At 47.8% G+C, this 24503-nt stretch overlaps 2 protein-coding genes across 6 annotated transcripts in view; one reads left to right on the top strand and one right to left on the bottom strand.

Annotated features, from left to right (window-relative positions):
• Positions 1-24503, top strand: part of LOC120994421 (zinc finger protein OZF-like) — a 391027-nt gene that overhangs the window by 260152 nt on the left and 106372 nt on the right. The window lies entirely within an intron of this gene.
• Positions 1-24503, bottom strand: part of LOC120994424 (zinc finger protein 501-like) — a 119531-nt gene that overhangs the window by 22716 nt on the left and 72312 nt on the right. The gene's annotated exons all lie outside the window — the stretch shown is intronic.

The following is a 24503-nucleotide window of genomic DNA, read 5'->3' as shown; positions in this document are numbered from 1 at the left end:
TTTACTGCGTCCCCAGCAGGGTATATGGTGGCTGCAGAACTTGTACAATTACATCTATTTTTCCAAAACCTTTTGCAAAGCTTCTGCAGTTAACAAGAGTACAATAAGCGTATCTTACAGCATCACGGGCAGTGTCAATCTTGCCACAAACATTGCAATTTTTTTTAAAAGCACTGTTAAAGGGGTTATCCCATCTTAGACAATGGGGGCATATCGCCTGCCCGTCTGCCTGCTTATCTCACTTTATGAATGAACAGGCAGGCGGGGCATGAGGAGGGAGCTGCCGGTCTGCGCCATCGTAATGCTATTCTTACGGTACTACAGTAAGTACCGAACAGTGTGGTATACATTTAGATATAGATCGGATTGAATGTATTTAACAGTTGCCCCGCCAATGTATATAATGATGACCTATCCTCTGGATCCACATCAGTATGTGATCAGTATGTGATTGGTGGGGTCCGACACCAAGGGGGCTAGGTATCTGCCCAAGCTGCTGGGTCTTAGACCCAGATCACCTCTGGAGTGAGGCTGAATAACCTTGTGCAACGTCTCTGGACCCTGTAATATGTCAGCCTCAGTTACAGAAGAAATCGGCAATAAGAAAAAAAATATGTAATGTTAAAGGGGTTCTCCAGGAATGAGTTAAAGAGGTGCGTCTTATAAAGCAAAAAATCACGAAGCACCCGAACGTTTATAGTCTATGAGAGGTTCTGAAGCAGTTAATGGCTATGAACACCATTGAGGACAATTTTTGTTTAATATTACATTGTGGTTTTTTTATATAAAATATTTTTTCCAATTAGATTTTTTAACAGTGACTTCTACAGCCTTCACGTTTTCACTACTCTACAGACAGTTCTTTCTGCTTCTCACTGACATCCATCTGCTCTGAGAGCTCGATCTGTAGCCCTTATCTCTTCACTCCTGACAGCTCCTAAACACTCATTTAAGCTGAACTCCAGATTGATCATTATTCAGCTTAAATGACTGATTATGAGCTGTCAAGATTGAAGAGATAAAGGCTACAGATGAAGCCATCAGAGCCACTTTCTGAGGGATTTTAGTCAGGAACAGTCTGCAGAGGCAGTTTAAAATGGAGGCTGCAGAATGCAAACTTTTTTAACAATGACCAATTGGTCTCTTACCTATTGATGTGAGGGGCTGGTGATCCTTCATCATGACGTCCTTATACAGATCTTTGTTTTCTTCTAAATACTCCCACTCCTCCATGGAGAAATAGACAGTGACATCCTGACACCGTATAGGAACCTGACACACACAATCATACAGTCATCCTCCAGACACCTCCTTGGCGTTATTGTATAATGTCCCAGCATTCCCGGCAGCGCTCACCTCTCCGGTCAGCAGCTCGGTGATCCTGGTGGTAAGTTCTAGGATCTTCTGCTCATGTATCAGTGAATGAAGTGGAGGCTCGGTGATGGCTCCTGGGGTCCTGCTCCATTCTCCTGACACATGGGGCGTCACACACTCACCAGACGACTTCTTCACTACTGTGTAATCCTGTGTATGGGGAGACACTGATCACTACATGTAATCTAAGAGTCCTTTCCAGTCATTTCCCTGTATTATTAGAGATAAGAGTGATGTGAGACTCTCACCTCTCCAGTTATCAGGTAGATGATTTCTAGGGTGAGGTCCAATATCCTCGCAGCCATGTGGTTTCTTCCCTCGTCCATCCTTGGTGGGTCAGTGATGAGAAGGACCATTGACTTGCAAAAAAAAATTGTAGCTGTAGGGTTCCTGCACCTAAGGAATCTAAAGGAAAACAAGAAGGACTGAACGCAAAACCACATTTTAAGGGAAACTAACACATAGCTGTGGTTCACCTGATTAAAATGCTATTTTTCTTTTCTTTATTCGAGGCTTATTTCCCAAGTTACCATGATACTTTTTCCTAATATGCAAATTAGGCCTTTGGTGCAATGAGGGCATCACCATTGCTTTTGTTGCAGCTAAGCACAACTCATTTCTGTGGCCAGCCCATATCTCACTGCTTTGCCACTGCCTGGTCCTGTGAATGAAAGTAGCACGGTAGGGGCAAGCCAGAGAAAGGATCAATTCATGTGTGCAATAAGAGCAAAGGTGATGGGCTCTTTACACCAGAGGACTAATTTGCATATTAAGAAAAAAGTATCATAACTCAGGAACGGAGTCCCGGATCAGCATAAGAAAAACAGTGTTTTAAATCAGGTGAATCACATCTGTCTGTCTAGGGAGGTCACTGGTGACAGATTCCCTCTAAGGCCCTTTTACATCTGCCACTGCATAGGCAACCATTCATTCCTCCGAACTTCCCGATTTTTCAAGTGCACTAGAGCCGCATTTACAAGCATCAATCATGGACTCTGTATGGGAGATGAATGATTGCAGCTTACATAAGGCGATGTGCTGCCAACAATGATGTGATATGCCACATAAAAGATGCAATTGTAGCGGTCAGGGGAGGAAAAGACTGCAGGGCCAGCGCTGCCTCCTCTTCACTGATTACCTTCTAGCCGTTGCATCTGCAGCGGTAAGCAGGTGTAATTACACCTAACCGTCCCATTCATTTCAATGGTACAGATTACTGTATAGGAGCGATCCGTACCATTGAAATGAATGGGACAGCTTGGGTGTAATTACACCTGCTCACCGCTGCAGATGCAACGGCTAGAAGGTAAACAGTGAAGAGGAGGCAGACCTGAGAATAGGTCATCAATAAATATAACTTGGACAACCCCTTTAATACAACTTTGTCCACAATACATACAGATGGACCAAATGAACTGATTGGCAGCGTACCTGTTTGGTGGAACCCCTGCAGTAAGCCTACTAGATATCCGGAGGTCTTGACTATCTGTTAAGACCTAACTCTCCTGACTGGGAGCTGCCAACCTGGGTTCATCCACAACAATAGGAGATTCGGATGTGGTCGAGGGTTCCTACTCATTGCAAGCCAGTACTGGTTCTGTGGCAGGAGCTTTATCACCTGCCGCCTGGGAACTTTTCTCAGTGTTAGGAACGGTCCACCAGTCTTTACTATGGTTTTCATCGGTGATAATAACTCCTGATGATGGGACAGAAGAAGGTGTCCTCTGAGCAGGTGTGGGATCTTCAGACTGGCATGGCCGTAGCATATTCCTATGTAGAGTCCTTGAGGAAAACTCCTCATTTTCAACCCGTACTTCATAGACCGGACCATTGGGGTACACTCTCTTGATCACTTTGTATGGCTGTACTTCCCAACGCTTGCTCAACTTGCCTCTGGGACGTTTCTCTTGCACCAGTAACCGGTCCCCAGGCTGCAACGGATGAGTATGTGTTCTCTCTTGCAACCGCTGAGCTGCTAACCGTTGCATCGTCTGGAGCCGCTAACGGTGTTCTTTCACCTATGAGGTGGTCGATCATTCTATGACGTCCTCTGGTTGTTCTAGATTCAATTCACCGATTTCCCAACCAGCTCTTCCGAACAGTAACATGTATGGGGTGTAACCGGTGGTGGTGTGGACCCGATTATTGTAAGCCCAGACCAATTCAGGCAGATAGTCAGGCCAGTGCGTCTTCTTGTCTTCCTCTATCATCCTCAGCATTTGAAACAGTGTCCAGTTAAATCGCTCGCAGGCCCCATTCCCTTGGGGATGATATGGGGTTGTCCTGGATTTTTCAATGCCATACAGTCGGTGTAACTCCTCCATCACTTTCTCTTGAAAACACCCTCCTTGATCTGAGTGAATCCGCTTCGGACACCCGTAGACCCGGATGAAGTCTTGACAGACAGCCCGAGCTGCAGACTCAGCCGTCTGGTCCCACATTAGGGTGACCACTGCAAACTTGGAGAAGTGGTCAATCATGACTAGGCAGTACTTTAGGCCTCTGGCTGATTGTCCCACGAGGAGATAATCTATCATTAAAGGTAACCTGTCACCTAAAAAACGCCTCCCAAACCACCAGCATTACCTTAAAGTAGCCAGCAGTATGTTCCTAAAGATCCTTTTCTTCCTCCGGCCAGATGCACCAAAATCTAGAAAAATGAACTTTAATCCCCTGCACGTGATATGTAACAGCAGAGTTTGAAGTCAAGGGGGCAGCGGCCTCCTCGCTTCAAGTCAAAATAACCACGCCCCCTTTCCCTGCCCCTTCACTTTTGATTGACAGCCGATAGCTTTCGGTTGTTCAGAGAAGCCGGCCAAGTGTGAGTGTGCGTCAGACGTTCACTTGCGCAGCTGTCAATCAGAGGTGAAGGGGCAGGAAAGGGGGCATGGTTATCTTGACTTGAAGCGAGGAGGCCACCTTGACTTCAAACTCTGCTGCTACATAGCGCGTGCAGGGGATTAAAGTTCATTTTTCAAGATTTTGGTGCATCTGGCCGGAGGAAGAAAAGGATCTTTAGGAACATACTGCTGGCTACTTCAAGGTAATGCTGGTGGTTTGGGAGGCGTTTTTTAGGTGACAGGTTCCCTTTAATACTTCCAGCGGTTCTTTGGTCTGTATGGCCTGTAGGGGTGCCCTCTCTTCCATGCTTTTAGTGAGTTCACACACTCGACACTGTCAGCAAACTTCCTCAACCGTAGCCTCCAGTCGCGGACAATATACATAACACTGCAGCCACTGGTAGGTCTTGACTGGCCCGAAGTGAGCTCCGAATTCATGGGCCTCTTTGGCTATCTCCTGTGCCACGCTTCTGGGAATTACTACCTGCCACCTCACCTCTAGATCAGCAGGCTGCTGCCACTTGCGGTACAAAACAGCTCCGTGAACTTCCAGTCTGTCCCATTAATGTAGAATGGACTTCATCTCGGCATTAAGGTCAGTCCTTTCTTCTCTATCGGGTTTCCTTCGCTGGGTTACCCAGTCTTTCATCTGCCGCAGTCCAACATCTTCATCTTGTATTCGGCCCCATTCTTCATTAGTTCTCCCTAATGTCTTGGGTAGGGCACGAGCCTCCCCACTTGTCTGTGCCGCGACTGCAAAAGGTGCGAACTTGCGGAAGTCTGGAGTTTCATCCTCTTCTTTTTGTTCATCGAGATCCCCTACTGGAGTTTCAAAAGTAACCCTCGACAGACCATCGGCATTAGTGCTCTCTGTAGCGGAACGGTAGCGAATCGAGAAATCATACTTTGCAAGGTGAGCTGCCCAACGTTGCTCCAGGGCTCCCAGCTTGGCAGTGTCCAGATGGGCCAGGGGGTTGTTGTCAGTCCGTACAAAGATCTTAGCCCCTGTCAGATGTCCTGCAAACTTCTCAGTCATGGCCCACATCATGGAAGGTAGTTCCAGCCGAAAGGAACTGTAGTTGTGCAGGTTTCGCTCCATATCCCGCAGGGCCCTACTGGCATAGGCGATAACTCTTTCATGTCCATCTTATCTGCGACAGGACTGCCCCGAGTCCGTAGAGACTCCGATCAGTAGATAAGAGGAACAGTTTGTCGAAGTCGGCATAAGCCAAGATGGGGGCCGATGACGGGGCTTCTTTCAGGGCCTGGAAGGCCTCCTGGTTCGTCTGTCCCCAGGGAACACTTTGCCCCTTGGGTCTCCCAGCTGTTCCTCTCAACAACTCATTCAAAAGACCTGCTATCTTTGCATAGTCTTTGATGAACCGCCGGTAGTACCCGGTCAGTCCAAGGAAGGCCTTCAACTCCCACAGTTTTCTGGGCACTAGCCATTCTCGTATTGCAGCCACTTTGTCTTGGGACGGCAGCACTCGGTCTTGGGACACCGTATGGCCAGTGGTGTATCTTGGTTTTGTGCTGCCCTAGGCGAGACTAAACTCGGGCACCCCCCTAATATAAATTTGACCCACCCCTTCCTGTCAAGGCCAAACCCCTTCCTCTGTACAATACATTTGTGTTAGAAGTTGCGCTTTTTAAATTTTTAGAATAATGATACAGGCAGCCATTTTATTTAATACATTTGTGCTCATTTCTGTGTTGGTTTGAGGGGGGTGAGAGGCAGTATTACACAATCTGTATATGTTTAAAAAGAAATATAAAAGATTGTGTAAAACTGCCCCTCACCCCCACCCCCCTCCAACAGCACAGAAACTAGCACAAATACATTAAATAAAATGGCTGTATCATTATTCTAAAAATTAAAAAAGCACAACTTCTGCCTTTGCCTTAGCTATGGAAAGACACACAGCCCTAACTGCCCACTGTGATCATCCAGTCACCATATTTATCGCCAATTTAGTATTTATGGAGCTCCCATAAATACTAAATTGGCGATAAATATGGCGACTGGATGATCACAGGGGGAAGTTAGGGCTGTGTGTCTTTCCATAGCAAAGGCAGATTCACAGGCTACCACCCATAAAGGGCCACTCATACACTGCAGGGGGCAGACAGGGCATGATCCACTGTAATGTAGGGGCACCCACCTATGTGGTCCATACATTGCAGGGGGCAAACAGGGCATTACAGCCACCACTTACCGACTCAGGGCAGCAGGTAGATGTACACGAACAGGATCAGGTCAAACAGGAGGAAGACCTAGATGTCGAACCAGTAGGAGTACTGAGACAGCGTCAGCAGGCAGCCCCCAGCCTCCCTCCTCTGCTCCGCCAGCTCTGCGGACATTGTCTCCGGCCCGCCTTCATTTTGCCGTTTTGCCCGCTGCTGAGTGTCCATGCTGCGCTGCGTCCGTGTCTCACAGGGCGACGGCGAGTCTTGAGGTCTTTGACAGGGAGGGGTCATGTGACAGAAATAGGTTACGTCGACTCTATGGTGAGAATGGGGAGCGTCGCACGTACTGGGCGCGGCATCCTCTCATGCTGCCGCCCCATTGGCAAGTGTCGCCCTAGGCAAATGCCTTGTTTTCCTCGTGATAGATACACCCCTGCGTATGGCCCAAGTATTCGATCTCCCTCTTGAAAAGATGACACTTCTTTGGCTTTACTTTCAGGCCATGGGATCGCAGTCACTAGAGTACCTGGCCTAGTCGATTGAGGTGTTCTTGAAAGGTAGCGGAGTACACAATGATATCGTCCAGGTATATCAGAGTGGCTTCAAAATTCAGGTCTCCCAGACATCTCTCCATCAGCCGCTGGAAGGTGCCCGGGGCATTAGAAAGCCCGAATGGCATCCTGTTGAATTCAAATATTCCCATGTGGAGTATGAATGCTGTCTTCGCCCTGTCCTGCTCTGCCACCGGTACCTGCCAGTACTTCCTTGCTAGATCCAGGGTGGAGAAGTATTTCGCCCATCCTAGAGTCGTCAGAGACTCCTCGATGCGAGGCAGAGGGTATGAGTCTCGCTCAGTGCACGCATTCAGCCGCCAGTAATCCACACAAAATCGAATAGTGCCGTCCTTCTTCTTGACAAGCACCACTGGGGCTGCCCAAGGACTCTGGCTACCTCGCACCACTCTGGAATCTATCATCTGTTTCAACAATGTCTTCACTTCCTGGTACAACTTGGGTGGAATCTGTCGATATCTCTCCCGAATTGGAGGAGTGTCCCCCGTCGGTATCTCATGCACGATAGCATCTGTGCAGCCAAAGTCATCGGCATGGCGGGCAAACGCAGTCTGATTATATCACAGCATGGTTTCAACTACTCGCAAGCGGTCTGAACTTAGAGCCTTCACATCTATCTCCATTTGGTCCAAGATGTTTCTTCCATTACTTTTTGGGATCGGCGCCTCTTCTGCGCTGGCAGTAACTGCCAGGGTCCAAACAGCCTCACCTACCGGAGCTAGAGTCACTTCTCTCCAACTCAGCACTTCTCCCCGATGTAGGTACACACGAGCCAGTTCCACTCCTGGCGTCAAGGAGACTTCTAGATGTCCCATAGTCACAGCTCTTATGGGTACTCGTCCATTCTGGACCACTGCCAGTGTCCTGGCCAGCAGAGCATCCTGGCCTAGCCCCCCTAGGCCTATCAGTTCAATGATCACCTCCATAAGTTTGCGGAAGGTTCCCACGGGCAGTGTCAGTACAGTCTCCCGACCAGGAGGGATGGTGAGGGTAGCCCCTCCCGGAACTCGGATAGTTCCCACAGACTGATGTGCTGGGACACTCTTCTGTGTCCCACAGAATTGGATCAACCGTTAAAATGCTTTCTGGGTGGGTTTGTGCGGAGTGGCTTGCTTCCAATAACCGGTCCCCGTTTAGTAAACATGATCTGGTCCAATTCTCGCAGAATATCATGCCAATTATCACTGGTACATCCTTTGTGAACGTTTCGTGGACCAGCAGGATATCTTTTCTCCCTACTTCTTGTCCACATAGCCATACATTCATCCACACGACTCCCGTGACAGGGATCTGTTGTTGATTAGCCGCTGTAACCCGGAACAATGTCTCTCACTCTGGCTTGGCCAGCGCTTGAAAGTAATGGTTGAAGTATGACACAGGCATAGTCATTTCCTGTGACCCGGTATCCACTAAGCAGTCAACAGGAATACCTTCAAATTTAGCTCGTATGATGGGACACCCTGCGACCAGGTGTTTGAAGCCGTGCTGGGTATCTTTGCTCTCCTCCTCCCATGCAGTACGCCCCACTACTGCGGGGTCTGGAAGTTTAACTGTGGTTCAAGGTGTCCAGACGGATCACTCCGACACCCTCTGGTGAAGTGTCCATAATTTCCACACCGCCAACACTGTGCCTCTTGACGTCCTTCTCTTTGCCTGCATGCGGGAGGTGCCCTTAGAACTTGTCTGGCTGGCCTCAGTGAAGGATATTGAGGAACTTGGTGGGAAGGTAAATTAGGGTGAGGATATTCTGGTGTAGGAACCCGCAGGACTGCCGGATAGGTTTGTTGTTGGGCCGGATAGGCAGCCTCAGGGGTATAGCACGACCCCATCCGTCTTTCCATGTGCGTCAACTTCTCATGCATAGCACTCAGGGAGCTCTGCAAGTCTTGTACCACCCTGACCAGGACCTCTTCATTCTTTGTAACTCCGAGGGGTGTGGCGTTCTGGGTCCGTATCACTCTGGAGTCATAACTTTCTTCCTTGCTTTGTGCCACAGCTTCTGCCAATATTTGTCGAAAGGTTAGGGTAGGGTCCACCCTAACTCGTTCCCGCAGGGCCTGTCTCAGGGGAGTGCAGTAGAGTCTCAGAATGAATTGTTGCCGCAGTATCCAGTCTACGGGTCCCAGGCCGGTTACTCCATCTGCCTCTTTTTTCTGTACCTCTGCCAATACTTCCTGTAGCGCTGTCGCATATTGTGAGACCCCTTCATCTTCCCGCTGAATCCAGTAAAAGAACTTTGCCCTGAGGTGTCCTGCACTAGCTGTATCACTGTATATTTCTTTACAGAAATCGCACGATCTCTTTCAACGTATTGCGCAAGGCATTTGGTTGTAGGAGAACATTTCTTCAGGCCTCACCGTCTAGGGCGGCCAAAGCGATTTCCACCTGTAGTTCTGGGATGACATTGTAAATTCTAGCAGCACTCTGTAACCTGGTCACCCAGTCCGACAGTGACATGTTCTGGCCATCAAATTTGGGCAGCAAGTTAAACAGCGTGCCCGTAGGGAGGGCCCTTGCAGAGGTTCCACCATTTCCTCAGGTACTCACATTAGCTGTCTGACCCTTGCTAACCAGGGCACGTTTCTACAACGCTTTGACTAAAGAATCCTGCTCTATGCCCTATCGCAGGTTAGCACCAATGCACACTCAGAGATCAGTGATGTCACATTCTCCCACGAGGTAGCTGCTTGTCTTGGTCTGGTACGTGGGGCAGGTGTCGTCTGGCTCCTGATACAGTCGCTTACTTGTCCCAGCACGTTGTCTTGTCCTCTCTCTCTCTCCAGATTGCAGGTGCACGAATCCACTTCAGTTCAGCTCTGCCAGTAGTCCCCATCCTCTGCCACGGTCCCGCTAACCTATAGCACTTTAGCCAGGCCCCGAGTCCTGTCACAAGTCTCTCAATTGGACGATATCACTCTTCTCAGAATCACTTTTTAGTCTCTGTGGCTCTGTCCAACAGCAGCCCGTCTCTCTGCTCGCCACCAGCCAGGAAACACACCAGCCAGCCTGGGGACTTCAAACTTCTCCTACATCCCCTGGGACCAACAACTTCATTTCTTTCTTACTCAAAGACACAGTGGCCTCTTGTGGCTGGAGGAAGGCAGACTGTTATGTCTGTGTGAAAAATTATCACTATAAATGCAACTTGATAATTCTAGGGTCTGACCCTTACACACTCACCAGATGAACCACGTAACAGGGGCTTTTCATGAAGTACAGTGTCTCACTAATTGGGAATTATAAAGAATTACTGATGGCATACAACAGAAGTGACTCAGCTATTAAGTTCTTGAATTTTTCACTTTAGAAGACACACTTGGGGGAAAATGGCAGCGCATCTTATAAAGCAAATACTAGTGAGGGCTTCCATCCCTTGATAGTCTGCAAGAGTCGCGGGGAGAGATGAGTGAAGCGCTGTACTCACCCCTCCTCCATGATCTTCCTCCCTGGGGCGGCACTTCAATGTGCTGACTGCGTACAGCGTCAGGACATAATGCGCGTACTATGACCTGACGCGGCACACAATCAGGTCACAGTACAGTGCGGGCCTGGAGAAACCAGGGAGCAGGACTGCAGGAGAGCCCGCGAACATGCACAGTAGTGGCGGAGCAGAAAAGCTTAGTTAATTTATTTTAGCTCTGGTGGGGGTCTGAAATGGGGCTCTGACATGGAGGTCTAAAGGGGTCTTATTTGAGGTTTAATATGGAGGTCTGATCTAAGGATCTGATAGGGGGGTCTGCTCTGCGGATCTGATAGGGGGGTCTGCTCTGAGATCTGATAGGGGGGTCTGCTCTGAGGATCTGATAGGGGGGTCTGCTCTGAGGATCTGATAGGGGAATCTGCTCTGAGGATCTTATAGGGGGGTCTGCTCTGAGGATCTTATAGGGGGGTCTGCTCTGAGGATCTTATAGGGGGGTCTGCTCTGAGGATCTTATAGGGGGTCTGCTCTGAGGATCTTATAGGGGGGTCTGCTCTGAGGATCTTATAGGGGGGTCTGCTCTGAGGATCTTATAGGGGGGTCTGCTCTGAGGATCTTATAGGGGGGTCTGCTCTGAGGATCTTATAGGGGGGTCTGCTCTGAGGATCTTATAGGGGGGTCTGCTCTGAGAATCAAATATTGGGGGTCTGATCTGAGGTCCTGATATGAAGGTCTGATGTGAGGTCCTAAAATGGGAGTCTAATCGGAGGTCTGATGAAAAATATATTTTTCTTATTTTTATCTAAAACCTAGGTGCATCTTATAAAACAAAAAATATATAAAAATGAACAAGAAATAATGCAGATAGAATGAAGCCATGGGGTACAGTTATACAATCATTATAAGAAGTAACTTACTATATACAACACATCCACGTACCCCCTTCCTGGATCACTTATCACAGTCAGGGTCCAATGTCCTTATTATCCATATTGGAGATGATTCTCCCACCGATAGGTTCTCAGTTCTCCACCACCAGTCCACCAAATGTACTAGAGCTCCAAGGTCTATTTACTGAATGTATAGGATTATAATAAAAGTAACACGCTTCTCTGGACTAAAGACTCCTCACTTCATCACATATAAAAGGAATCATAAAAACAGTCCGAACTTACAATCACATTCTGACACTAACAGGAAGAGACCTCACTCTGATATTACACATCTGCTCAACATTCATTTTATCTACCGATTCAATTTACCAAAACAGTACCTAGAACATCCTTGAGTAATTACCTAATGGGGCAACAGTCTTGGCAAGTTCACAATATTCAGTATTGCTCCATAACATGCTTGTAACCAGGAAGCCGGCCACAGGAATTCTATGCATTACAAATACAGGAAGTTTGTGTTCCAGATACAGGAAGTATCATGTGTTCCAACTATGGGAAGTGTCTTGCATTCCACAGACAGGAAGTGCAATGTGTTCCAAATACAGGAAGTGTCTTGTGTTCCAAATACAGGAAGTACCTTGTGTTCCAAATACAGGAAGTACCATGTGTTCCAAATACAGGAAGTGTCTTGTGTTCCAAATACAGGAAGTACCATGTGTTTCAAATACAGGAAGCGCCATATGTATTATGAAAATATTAAATATTTGCAAACCAACATTAAATTTGCCATAAAAAGCTGCCCATACACGTTCGATAACTGACTGACTCCCCCGTACACGTGCACTGCACACACTCAGAAGGTTTTCAATAGGGAGAGAGGAGAAAGCCACTGATATCTAGACACCTCAGTTGGTGGTTTAAAATTCATCTTGTGTAGCGGTCAGGGGAGGAAGAGACCGCAGGGCCGGGTTCAAATACAGTACAGCAGACGAGGAGGCTGAAGCCCACATCATGACAGGAACAATGTTAACAAATGTATCCAAATTTACAGGAAGGGTAATTGATCCGTGATATACTAAATGCGCTCCAACCAGCAAACACATAAGAATATAGGCTACTCCCTTATATTTCCCTGTCTGAACCCTGCTACTCAGGGCACATTTCTACAATGCTCTGACTAAAGATTCCTGCTCTATGCCCTATCGCAGGTTAGCACCGGTGCACACTCACAGTTCTGTAGGTAGCTGGGCAGAGATCAGTCACATTCTCCCACGAGGTAGCTGCTTGTCTTGGTCTGGTACGTGGGGGCAGGTGTCGTCTGGCTCCTGATACAGTCGCTTACTTGTCCTAGCACGTTGTCTTTTCCTCTCTCTCTCTATAGATTACAGGTACAGGAATACAACATCAGTTCAGCTCTGCCAGGAGTCCCCCCCGTCCTCTGCCACGGTCCCGCTAACCTATAGCACGTTAGCCAGGCCCCGTGTCCTGTCGCAAGTCTCTCAATTGGACAATGTCTTCAAACTTCTCCTATATCCCTGGGACAAACTTCATTTCTTTCTTACTCAAAGACACAGTGGCCTCTTGTGGCTGGAGGAAGGCATAACAGTCTGTGTGAAATATTATCACTATAAATGCAACTTGATAATTCTAGGGGCTGACCCTTACACACTCACCAGATGAACCATGTAACAGGGGCTTTTCATGAAGTACAGTGTCTCACTAATTGGGAATTATAAAGAATTACTGATGGCATACAACAGAAGTGACCCAGCTATTAAGTTCCTGAATTTTTCACTTTATAAGACACACTTTTTCCCCCAAAAGTTGGGGGGAAATGGCAGCGCATCTTATAAAGCAAATACTAGAGAGGGCTTCCATTATGGAAGCCCTTGCTAGTCTGCAAGAGTCGTGAGGAGAGATGAGTGAAGCGCTGTACTCACCTCTCCTCCCTGATCTTCCTCCCTGGGGTGGCACTGCAATGTACTGACTACGTACAGCGTCAGGACATAATGCGCGTACTATGACCTGGCGTGGAAAACAATCAGGTCACAGTACAGCGCGGGCCTGGAGAAACCAGGCAGCAGGACTGCAGGAGAGCCCGCAAACATGCACAGTAGAGGCGGAGCAGGAGAGCTTAGTTAATTTATTTTAGCTCTAATGGGGGTCTGAAATGGGGCTCTGACATGGAGGTCTAAAGGGGGTCTTATTTGAGGTTTAATATGGAGGTCTGATCTAAGGATCTGATATGGGCGTCTGATCTGACAATCTGATATGGGGGTCTGAGCTGAGGATCTGATATGGGGGTTTGATCTGAGGATCTGATATGGGGGTTTGATCTGAGGATCTGATATGGGGGTCTGATCTGAGGATCTGATATGGGGGTCTGATCTGAGGATCTGATATGGGGGTCTGAGCTGATGATCTGATATGGCGGTCTGAGCTGAGGATCTGATATAGGGGTCTAATCTGAGGATCTGATCTGAGGATCTGATATGGGGGTCTGAGCTGAGGATCTGATATGGCGGTCTGAGCTGAGGATCTGATATGGCGGTCTGAGCTGAGGATCTGATATGGCGGTCTGAGCTGAGGATCTGATATGGCGGTCTGAGCTGAGGATCTGATATGGCGGTCTGAGCTGAGGATCTGATATGGCGGTCTGAGCTGAGGATCTGATATGGCGGTCTGAGCTGAGGATCTGATATGGCGGTCTGAGCTGAGGATCTGATATGGCGGTCTGAGCTGAGGATCTGATATGGCGGTCAGAGCTGAGGATCTGATATGGCGGTCAGAGCTGAGGATCTGATATGGCGGTCAGAGCTGAGGATCTGATATGGCGGTCAGAGCTGAGGATCTGATATGGCGGTCAGAGCTGAGGATCTGATATGGCGGTCAGAACTGAGGATCTTATAGGGGGGTCTGCTCTGAGGATCTTATAGGGGGGTCAGAACTGAGGATCTTATAGGGGGGTCTGCTCTGAGGATCTTATAGGGGGGTCTGCTCTGAGGATCTTATAGGGGGGTCTGCTCTGAGGATCTTATAGGGGGGTCTGCTCTGAGGATCTTATAGGGGGGTCTGCTCTGAGGATCTTATAGGGGGGTCTGCTCTGAGGATCTTATAGGGGGGTCTGCTCTGAGGATCTTATAGGGGGTCTGCTCTAAAGATCTTATAGGGGGGTCTGCTCTGAGGATCTTATAGGGGGGTCTGCTCTGAGGATCTTATAGGGGGGTCTGCTCTGAGGATCTTATAGGGGGGGTCTGCTCTGAGGATCTTATAGGGGGGTCTGCTCTGAGGATCTTATAGGGGGGTCTGCTCTGAGGATCTTATAGGGGGGTCTGCTCTGAGGATCTTATAGGGGGGGTCTGCTCTGAGGATCTTATAGGGGGGTCTGCTTTAAGGATCTTATAGGGGGGTCTGTTCTGAGGATCTTATAGGGGGGTCTGCTCTGAGGATCTTATAGGGGGGTCTGCTCTGAGGATCTTATAGGGGGGTCTGCTCTGAGGATCTTATATGGGGGTCTGCTCTGAGAATCTAATATTGGGGGTCTTATCTGAGGTCCTGATATGAAGGTCTGATGTGAGATCCTGATATGGGAATCTAATCGGAGGTCTGATGAAAAATATATTTTTCTTATTTTTATCTGAAACCTAGGTGCATCTTATAAAGTTAAAAATATATGAAAATGAACAAGTAATAATGCAGATAGAATGAAGCCATGGGGTACAGTTATACAATCATTATAAGAAGTAACTTACTATATACAACACATCCACGTACCCCCTTCCTGGATCACTTATCACAGTCAGGGTCCAATGTCCTTATTATCCATATTGGAGATGATTCTCCCACCGATAGGTTCTCAGTTCTCCACCACCAGTCCACCAAATGTACTAGAGCTCCAAGGTCTATTTACTGAATGTATAGGATTATAATAAAAGTAACACGCTTCTCTGGACTAAAGACTCCTCACTTCATCACATATAAAAGGAATCATAAAAACAGTCCGAACTTACAATCACATTCTGACACTAACAGGAAGAGACCTCACTGTGATATTACACATCTGCTCAACATTCATTTTATCTACCGATTCAATTTACCAAAACAGTACCTAGAACATCCTTGAGTAATTACCTAATGGGGCAACAGTCTTGGCAAGTTCACAATATTCAGTATTGCTCCATAACATGCTTGTAACCAGGAAGCCGGCCACAGGAATTCTATGCATTACAAATACAGGAAGTTTGTGTTCCAGATACAGGAAGTATCATGTGTTCCAACTATGGGAAGTGTCTTGCATTCCACAGACAGGAAGTGCAATGTGTTCCAAATACAGGAAGTACCATGTGTTCCAAATACAGGACGTGTCTTGTGTTCCAAATACAGGAAGTACCATGTGTTCCAAATACAGGACGTGTCTTGTGTTCCAAATACAGGAAGTACCATGTGTTTCAAATACAGGAAGTGCCATATGTATTATGAAAATATTCAATATTTTCAAACCAACATTAAATTTGCCATAAAAAGCTGCCCATACACGTTCCTAACCAGGGCACGTTTCTACAACGCTTTGACTAAAGAATCCTGCTCTATGCCCTATTGCAGGTTAGCACCAATGCACACTCAGAGATCAGTGATGTCACATTCTCACACAAGGTAGCTGCTTGTCTTGGTCTGGTACGTGGGGGCAGGTGTCGTCTGGCTCCAGATACAGTCGCTTGCTTGTCCTAGCACGTTGTCTTTTCCTCTCTCTCTCTCTCTCTAGATTGCAGGTACAGGAATACAACATCAGTTCAGCTCTGCCAGGAGTGCCCCCCGTCCTCTGCCACGGTCCCGCTAACCTATAGCACGTTAGCCAGGCCCCGTGTCCTGTCACAAGTCTCTCAATTGGACGATATCACTTTTCTCAGAATCACTTTTTAGTCTCTGTGGCTCTGTCCAACTGCAGCCTGTCTCTCAGCTCTTAATTTTAGGCTACGAGAGTTCAGGCCCCAAATATTAGGCATTCACCGGACAGAAAACATCAAGTGATTATGTGGCTGGAGGTATATTAGACGGTCATTAGATATCAATTTTACTGCAGGCCAGTGGAGTACAGGCCGCAAAAATTATTCATCCAATGTACAGAAAAGAACAAGCTTTGTCTTCTTCTCATTGTCTGTTGCTAGTAGAGGCCTAAGCATGGCAGGCAGGTTCCCCCAGAAGTATCTTGCTGGATGAGCAGCCAATATCGCACTTGCATCAATCTTGACAGGATCCGGCTCCAGGTGTAGAGGAATTGTTTTTTTGGAATACTTTCTCCATCGCAACACCCTCCACGTCGTTGAATAAACTAGCAATTCAATGTAACTTGGTCATTCTAGGGGCTGACCCTTACACTTGCCTGACCATTTATTCCCTCAACTTCTTGTGTCAGGAGGTCCCAATACACATTGGATTATAAACCAGCCTCATTTCAGTGGGATCGAAAGACGATAATAATGAGTATGGGAGCTTGTGGGAAGGGCTTCTTCTTTGGTCCATCTACTACCCCTAATCTCTCATGTCATGTCCACATACACGGTTAACTGAGGTGATTGGGGTGATTGGCTGGTCCTAACCCCTTGGTTAGAGAGTGTTTGATAAGCAGCCCTAGAGGAAGGATGTGCCTGTGTGAGCTGGTGAAACTTAGGCCTAGCCCAAGGAAACTCCATTCTTGAGAATGAAACGTGCCAGAGGGACAGCGGAACTGAAAGACAACCTCTTAGAAAAAAAGAACGGATATTGATCATTGGGAGCCAATTAGAGGTCATACTGAAAAGACAGAAAAGTAATTGTTTACTTATGGCAAAAGACATTACTATGGCAGACCTCCCAAGTGTCCCTCTTTCGGAGGGACAGTCCCTCTTTGCTCCTTAAATGTCCCTCTTTTTGATCTGTGGTATAGATTTGCATTATTACATTCACAATATTGACCCAGAAAATGTTTCTCTGGTTCCTCTCTGTATATTAGAGCTCGACTTTTATATTATTTTATTATTTAATACATTGGCATTTTAGATATTTATAGAGTCAGATTATTTTTGCGCTATTTCGCAAGAGAAAACTATTGAAGTGTATAGATATGCAGGAAAAATGGAGCTTTCACATAATAAACCATAAGTGTCCCTCTTTGACCGTCCAAAAAGTTGGGAGTTATGCTATGGAATCGACTCAGGGAGGATAACTTCCATTATTGCCACCTCCTATATATAGGAGAATCTTGCTGTATCATATAGAGCTGTGTCTATTGATTGCATTTGTACTACAACTCACACATCTGCTCAGTAAAGAGAGACTTTATTTATTACTACCAAACGGGCCAGGTCTTTGACTACATCCATCATCCGCTAGTTCCTACGTCTGCTCTCCTGCATGTTACCAATCCACCTACCACCAAGGGCACCCCAACCACCACCAGACAGGAGTACCCAAAAGGTCCAGGGTGTGGAAGAAAGGGTGCTTTAGGCATGGCCAAGGCAGCGCTGAAGATAGGGGTTAGCCATCATGAGGACTACAATCACCCACATTACTACTGTCACCGCTCCCATCCTCTCCACCAGCACCACTGCACCTACCCTGTGGCCTGGCATGCGGCAAAATGACCACAAAGTCAGGAAAAAGACGTTACCTATATTAAACTATATATGATTCTTCTATGAATTTAGAATTTGCTGATAAACATTTGAATTAAATTGCATCTCTCATCCAAGAGTGCCGTGGCATTATCTCTATGCTGACTAGGAGTCCCTGCTGTGGCTCAGGAGTCCTGTGCTACATTATATCGGACAAGAAGATTTTGCAGCATGCTGCGCTATTCTGTCTCCTGTAAGTTTGATGGAATCTGCAGCAGAGGCTCCTGATGAATTCTCCATTACAGAGGTGGGCAAAACCTAGTTACATGGACTTCTGAGCATGTAATCAATCCCCCCTTCAGTCCGTGTCAAAGGGTCACATTGATGACCCCAAACACTCAGACATCAATATAGTTATTATGTCACACTGTCCTCCTGTCCTTACTGGATATTCAGCGGAAACCCCTCTGAGTTCTTCTCTAGCTATACCCGTTGCACGCTGCAGTATTAGCTATAAAACTATCACTAGAGAGGAAAAGGGCTTTGTGGTTATTTGTTTCTCATTAAGAGCTCATTCATTACATTTGATCACACATGAGGCCACGGCAGCATTTTCTTGCCTGGCTTGGCCTTTATTTTAAAGAGTGCACAACTCAAAATATGATCAAACCATTGGTGTGAAACGACACCCAGTGTTCAGCTACGCCCCAAAACCACACACCCTTTTTGACCTTGTAAACTTTGGTGGCATTTTATTTTTAGGAAAGGTAGCAACTAGTGTTGGGCGAGCATGCTCGGCTGAACACCAATTTTACTCGTGGATATGCAGCCAATAAACGTGCGTGGAGGTACTGGCACTCACTGTAATGCCGTAGCCATGTTGGCTACTGGCATTACAGTGATTGGCTGGCCGGAGCTTTATAGCACCCGATGACACGTGTTCGGCTCAGTCTTAGTCAGGAAGAGCTGTGCAAGTTAAAGAGAAAGAGACACAGGACACGAGCTGGAAGAGGACGTTGGGACCGGAGGAAAAGGAACAGATCCGCCATCCCTTCCATCATCATGGGAAATGTGAGATCGCTCCAAAACAAAGCAGATGAACTTGCGGCGCTAACGAAGCATCAGCGCGTCTATAGAGAGAGTAGTTTACTCATTCTGACTGAGACATGGCTGACAAGATTAACATCGGACATGCATGTACATGGAAGGGTTTTATCTGCTCCGGGCTGACAGAAGCAAAGAGAGTGATAAGAAGAGAGGAGGAGGTCTGGCTGTGTTTGTGAATGATAGATGGTGTAACTCTGGGCATCTAACTATCAAAGAGATGCTTTGCTGTGAAGACATTGAGCTGCTAGCTGTTAGCATGAGACCTCACTATCTACCACGTGAGTTTACACAGGTTATTGTGTTAGCAGTCTACGTGCCCCCTCTGCCAATGCTTCAGGTGCCTGTGACATTATTCACACTGTGACCAGCAGACTCCAGACAAAACACGCCCAGGCTCTCTTTTTGATCTCTGCAGACTTTAATCACGTGTCCCTGTCTTCTACTCTTCCCACCTTCACCCAGTATGCTAACTGCCACACCAGAGACAATAGAACGTAGGACCTACTGTATGCTAATACTAAACAGGCATACAGCTCCTCACCTCTCCCTCCCCTGGGGGGCTTAGACCACAATCTGGTTTATCATCAGCCTGTGTACAGACCCCTTGCATTCAGAGAACCAGCTGTGAGGCGCACAGTAAGAGGATGGTCTGAGGAGACTGAAGACGTTTTGAGGGACTGTTTCAGCTGCACTGTGTGGGATGAGGTCTGTGCTCCTCATGTGGAGGACATCGACAACATTACTGACTGCATCACAGACTACATCAACTTCTGTGTGGAGAACACCGTGCCAGTCATGAAGGTGCGGTGTTTTTCTAAAAAGAAAAGAGCCTTTAAATCTGGAAGCAAGGAGGAGCTTGAAACTGTGTAGAAGGAGCTGAGGAGGAAGATCATAGAGGGGAAAACCATCTACAGGTAGAAGATGGAGGACCATCTGCAGCAGAATAACACACGCGGGGTCTGGAAAAGCCTGAAAACCATCTCAGGTCACAAACCGGGTCAAATCCAGACTGCAGGTGACTTGGGGTGGGTTAATCAGTTGAACAAGTTCTTCAATAGGTTTGACCAGATACCCACCCCTCCCCTGAGCCAATCCCTCATGCTGCTACAAACACCCCCCATCTTCTTTCCCCACCACTACCATCACTGCCTTTTCACCTCTTAGCAACCTACCACCACTCTCCCCCTCTACACCAGAGGACTCCATCGTTCACCCCCCTCCCCACATGCCCACCTTGTCTTTCACCACACTCCAGGTGAGGAAGGAACTACAGAAAATCAAGGTGCATAAAGCTGAAGGACCAGACGGCATCATCTCCAGGCTCCTGAAGTGCTGCTCAGACCAACTGTGTGGCATCATGGGTCACATGTACAACATGAGCTGTGGAAGACCTCCTGTGTGGTACCAGTGTCAAAGACCTCACACCTGAAAGACCTCGGCAGCTACAGGCCGGTAGCACTGACCTCACACTTGATGAAGACCCTCGAGAGGCTGGATTTCAACATCTTCTCCCCCTGGTGAGGTCTTTATTGGATCCACTGCAGTTTGCCTACCAGCCTGGCATCGGGTGGATGATGCCATCATCTACCTCCTACACCGCGCTCTAACTCACCTGGAGAAGCCTGGAAGCACTGTGAGGATCAAGTTTTTTTATTTCTCCAGTGCTTTTAACACCATTCAACCTGGACTTCTGAGGGACAAGCTGGAAATGGCAGTAGTGGACCACCACATGTCACATTGGATACTTGACTACCTCACAGAACGCCCACAGTTTGTTAAATCTCAGAGTTGTGTCTCTGACAAGCTGATCTGCAGTACGGGGGCACCACAGGGAACTGTGCTGGCACCGTTCCTCTTCACCCTCTACACTGCAGACTTCTCCATCAACTCCCCAGGCTGCCACCTACAGAAGTTCTCTGATGACTCTGCCATAGTCGGCTTTATCACAGGTGAGGACGACTCAGAGTACAGACAGGGGACATAGGATTTTGTGGACTGGTGTTAGCGGAACCAGCTCCAGATCAACGCGGTCAAAACCAAGGAGCTGGTGGTGGATTTCAACAGACACAGGCCCTCTGCTTTGGTTCCGGTGAACATAAAGGGAACGGACATTGAGGTGGTGGACTCTTATAAGTACCTGGGTGTTCAGCTGAACAACAAACTGGAATGGAGCCATAACACTGATCCTCTTTTCAAAATGGGTCAGAGCAGACTCTATCTGTTGAGGAGACTGAGGTCCTTTGGAATGCAGGGGACGCTCCTAAAGACCTTCTTTGACTCAGTGATGGCATCAGCCATATTCTATGGTGTGGTTTGCTGGGGGAGCAGCATATCTGTGGCTGAGAGACAGAGATTAGATAAGCTCATTAAGAAGGCCAGCTCTGTCCTAGGTTGTCCCCTTGATCCAGTGCAGGAGGTGGGTGACAGAAGAACTCTAGCAAAATTAACATCATTGTTAGACATTGTCTCCCACCCCATGCACGAAGCTGTTGTGGAGCTGGAGAGCTCCTTCAGTGACAGACTGCTGCATCCGAGGTGCACGAAGGAACGTTATTGGAGGTCCTTCCTCCCAGCAGCGGTTAGGATTTATAAGCACCACTGTTCCCAGAAACCCAGTAGTGAATTTTTAAAGTAAATTCTGTGTTTTGTTTTTCTTGTATTTTACTCTTTCATTTCTAATTACTCTTATTTTGTTCCTGTTGTGAATGTGATTGCTGCTGTTATGCCAAAATTTCCCCACTGAGGGACAATAAAGGGATTTTCTTCTTTTTCTTCTTCTCATGTTACAGTTTGCAGGGTGAAGCAGGACACCACTCTCGAAGTCAGACCAGTGCGACCAGGTGGTCAGCTGGATCGAAGCAGATAATGCTTACAGTCGGTTAAGCACCACCCTGTCTTCCACAAAGTCCAGTCTCAGTAGCCAAGAGTCTGGTCAACAGAATCCTCACCCTGATACTCCTAACTCCCACCATAGAGAGCATTGGCAAACAAGTGATCCACCACTTGGATATTTCGAGGGGCTCTTTTCATCGCCATTCCTTGATTTGGGCCTCTCGACAAGCCTTATTGTGCCCAGATTCCCAAACTCTTGAGCATCCACAGTCAGAAGAGTGTTTAACGAGGTGGATGATGATGATGAGACACAGTTGGCAATAAGTCAACCGCAATTAGTGTCTCAAGAGGTTCATGATGAGGATGAGACAAAGTTTTCAATAACTGAGGTTGATGTTAGGTCAACAAGTCAGGAGGATAACCAGAGTGAGGAAGTGGAAGAGGAGGTGGTGGACGATGAAGTCACTATCCCAACCTGGGAAGGTGGCAAGCCGAGTGAGGACAGCAGTACAGAGGGGGAGGGATCCGCAGCACTGCAACAAGCTGGAAGAGGCAGTGGGGTGGCAAAATGGAGAAGGCGGGCCACACCAAACAGGCCACGGAGAACCCCCTTGCAGCAATCTCCCTTGCTAAGGGGTAGGTGTTCCGCAGTCTGGCGCTTTTTTGAGGAAAGTGCGGATGATAAAAAAAATTGTCAACCTGTGCCGTACCAAAATGAGCAGGTGCGTGAACACTAGCAACCTCACCACCAGCAGCATGATCCGCCACATGGCATCAAAGCACCCTAATAGGTGGGCCGAATGCCTGGGTCCACAATCAGTGTCTGCGGGTCACACCACTACCTCCTCTTCCCCTGTGTTACGTGCTGGCCAATCCCCTGTACAAGATGCAGGCCCGGATGCCTCTCGCCATGCACCTGGACATTTGCAAGCACCATCAGCTAGCACATCCACTTCTGTGTCCCAGCGCAGAGTACAGATGTCTGTACCCCAGGCTTTTGAACGAAAGCGCAAATACCTAGTCACGCACACACCAACAGGCCATAGCGCTAAATGCGCACCTTTCCAAATTGCTGGCCCTGGAAATGTTGCCATTTAGGCTTGTGGACACTGAGGATTTCCACAGCCTGATGGCGGTGGCCGTCTCGCGTTACTCTGTCCCCAGCCGCCAATATTTTTTATGGTGTGCAGTCCCAGCCTTACACCAGCATGTGTCCCGTAACATCACCCGTGCCTTGACAATGCAGTTATTGGTAAGGTCTACTTAACGACTGACATATGGACAAGTGCTTTTGGCCAGGGCCGCTACATTTCCCTGACGGCACACTGGGTGAACGTTGTGGAGGCTGGGAGCGAGTCGTACCCTGGGATGGCACAGGTGCTGCTGATGCCAAGAATTGCGGGCCCTACTTCCATCAAGGTTTCCGCCACCACCTACCGTAGTGGCTGCAAACCCCCTTCTCCTCCTCTGCCTCCTCCTCCACTTCCACCTCCGAATTATCCGCGTGCAGCACCAGTCAGTTATCAGTTGGTAGCTGAAATCAGTGTAGCACTGCAGTCGGGAAGCGGCAACAGGCCGAGCTGCAGCTGATATGCTTAGTGGACAAACAGCACACCGCTGCAGAGCTGTGGCAGGGGATAAGGGACCAGAGTGAGCTGTGGCTCTCGCCACTCAACCTAGAACCAGGCATGGTTGTGTCTGATGGCTTTGGAGCTCAGCAAGCTCACACACATACCATGCCTAACCCACGTGTTCAACCTTTTGGTTCAGCAGTTTCTCAAAACCTACCCTAATTTGTCTGAGCTACTGATGAAGGTGCACCGCGTGTGTGCCCATTTCCGCAAGTCATCGACAGCTTCTGCCGGTCTGGCAATGCTGCAGCAGCGCTTACAATTGCCAGCTCACCGACTGTTGAGGAATCAACACAGATGGTGAGCGGCGATAACACTATTATCAGCGTTACCATCCTATTTAGGTGTCTACTCAAACGCTCGCTGCTCACAATTAAGGCGGATGCTTTGCATGTGGAAGAGGTGGAAATGGGGGAAGACAGTACACAGGGTGATAGCCAGACCACCCTCAGTTCGTCTTTTCAGTGCGAATTGGATGATGATTTCACCGCCGGCCCTGGGAGAGATCTTAGAAGTTCTAATAGACGGAAGACTCAGGTGTCTATTTGACAGATCTCTCTTGTTTTCATTGTTGCTGACAGGTTTCCACCCCTTCGCAGATGCTGCTCATTATCAGTCAGGTGGCTCTTTATAGGTTCCACCTCTTCCTTGTTTTCCCTGCAGCTGATAGCTCTTCTGTGGAGTGCTCTGCTTGTGTGGTGGTTCTCCTGTTCCAGTTGCTTCTCAAGCTAAGTACTTTTACCTTTTCCTATTGTGTCTGTCCTGATTAGGCTTCGGGAGACACTGGCTCCTTCAGTTTGGAAAGAGCCGGTTGCCTCTTTCCCTGTTCCCTAAGCTGAGGGTTTGGTGCAGTGTGCATGTGCATTTCTACCACTGAGATTTGCACATGTTGCAAGCAGCTTAGGGAGAGTATCAGGGAATTCTCGGAGGTGACCTTTTTATTCCCTAGGTTTGGGGCTTAGTCTGTTGTTGTTTAGTTGTGGTTCCCTTTGGTTGTCTTTCCTTCCCCGTACTTTCCATGACAGATGATTAGGAGGAGCAGGAGACGGTTTCCTCCAC

Source organism: Bufo bufo, chromosome 3 (genome assembly GCF_905171765.1).
Source record: "Bufo bufo chromosome 3, aBufBuf1.1, whole genome shotgun sequence".
Lineage (NCBI taxonomy): Eukaryota > Metazoa > Chordata > Amphibia > Anura > Bufonidae > Bufo > Bufo bufo.
This window is presented reverse-complemented; position numbering and strand designations above follow the sequence as displayed.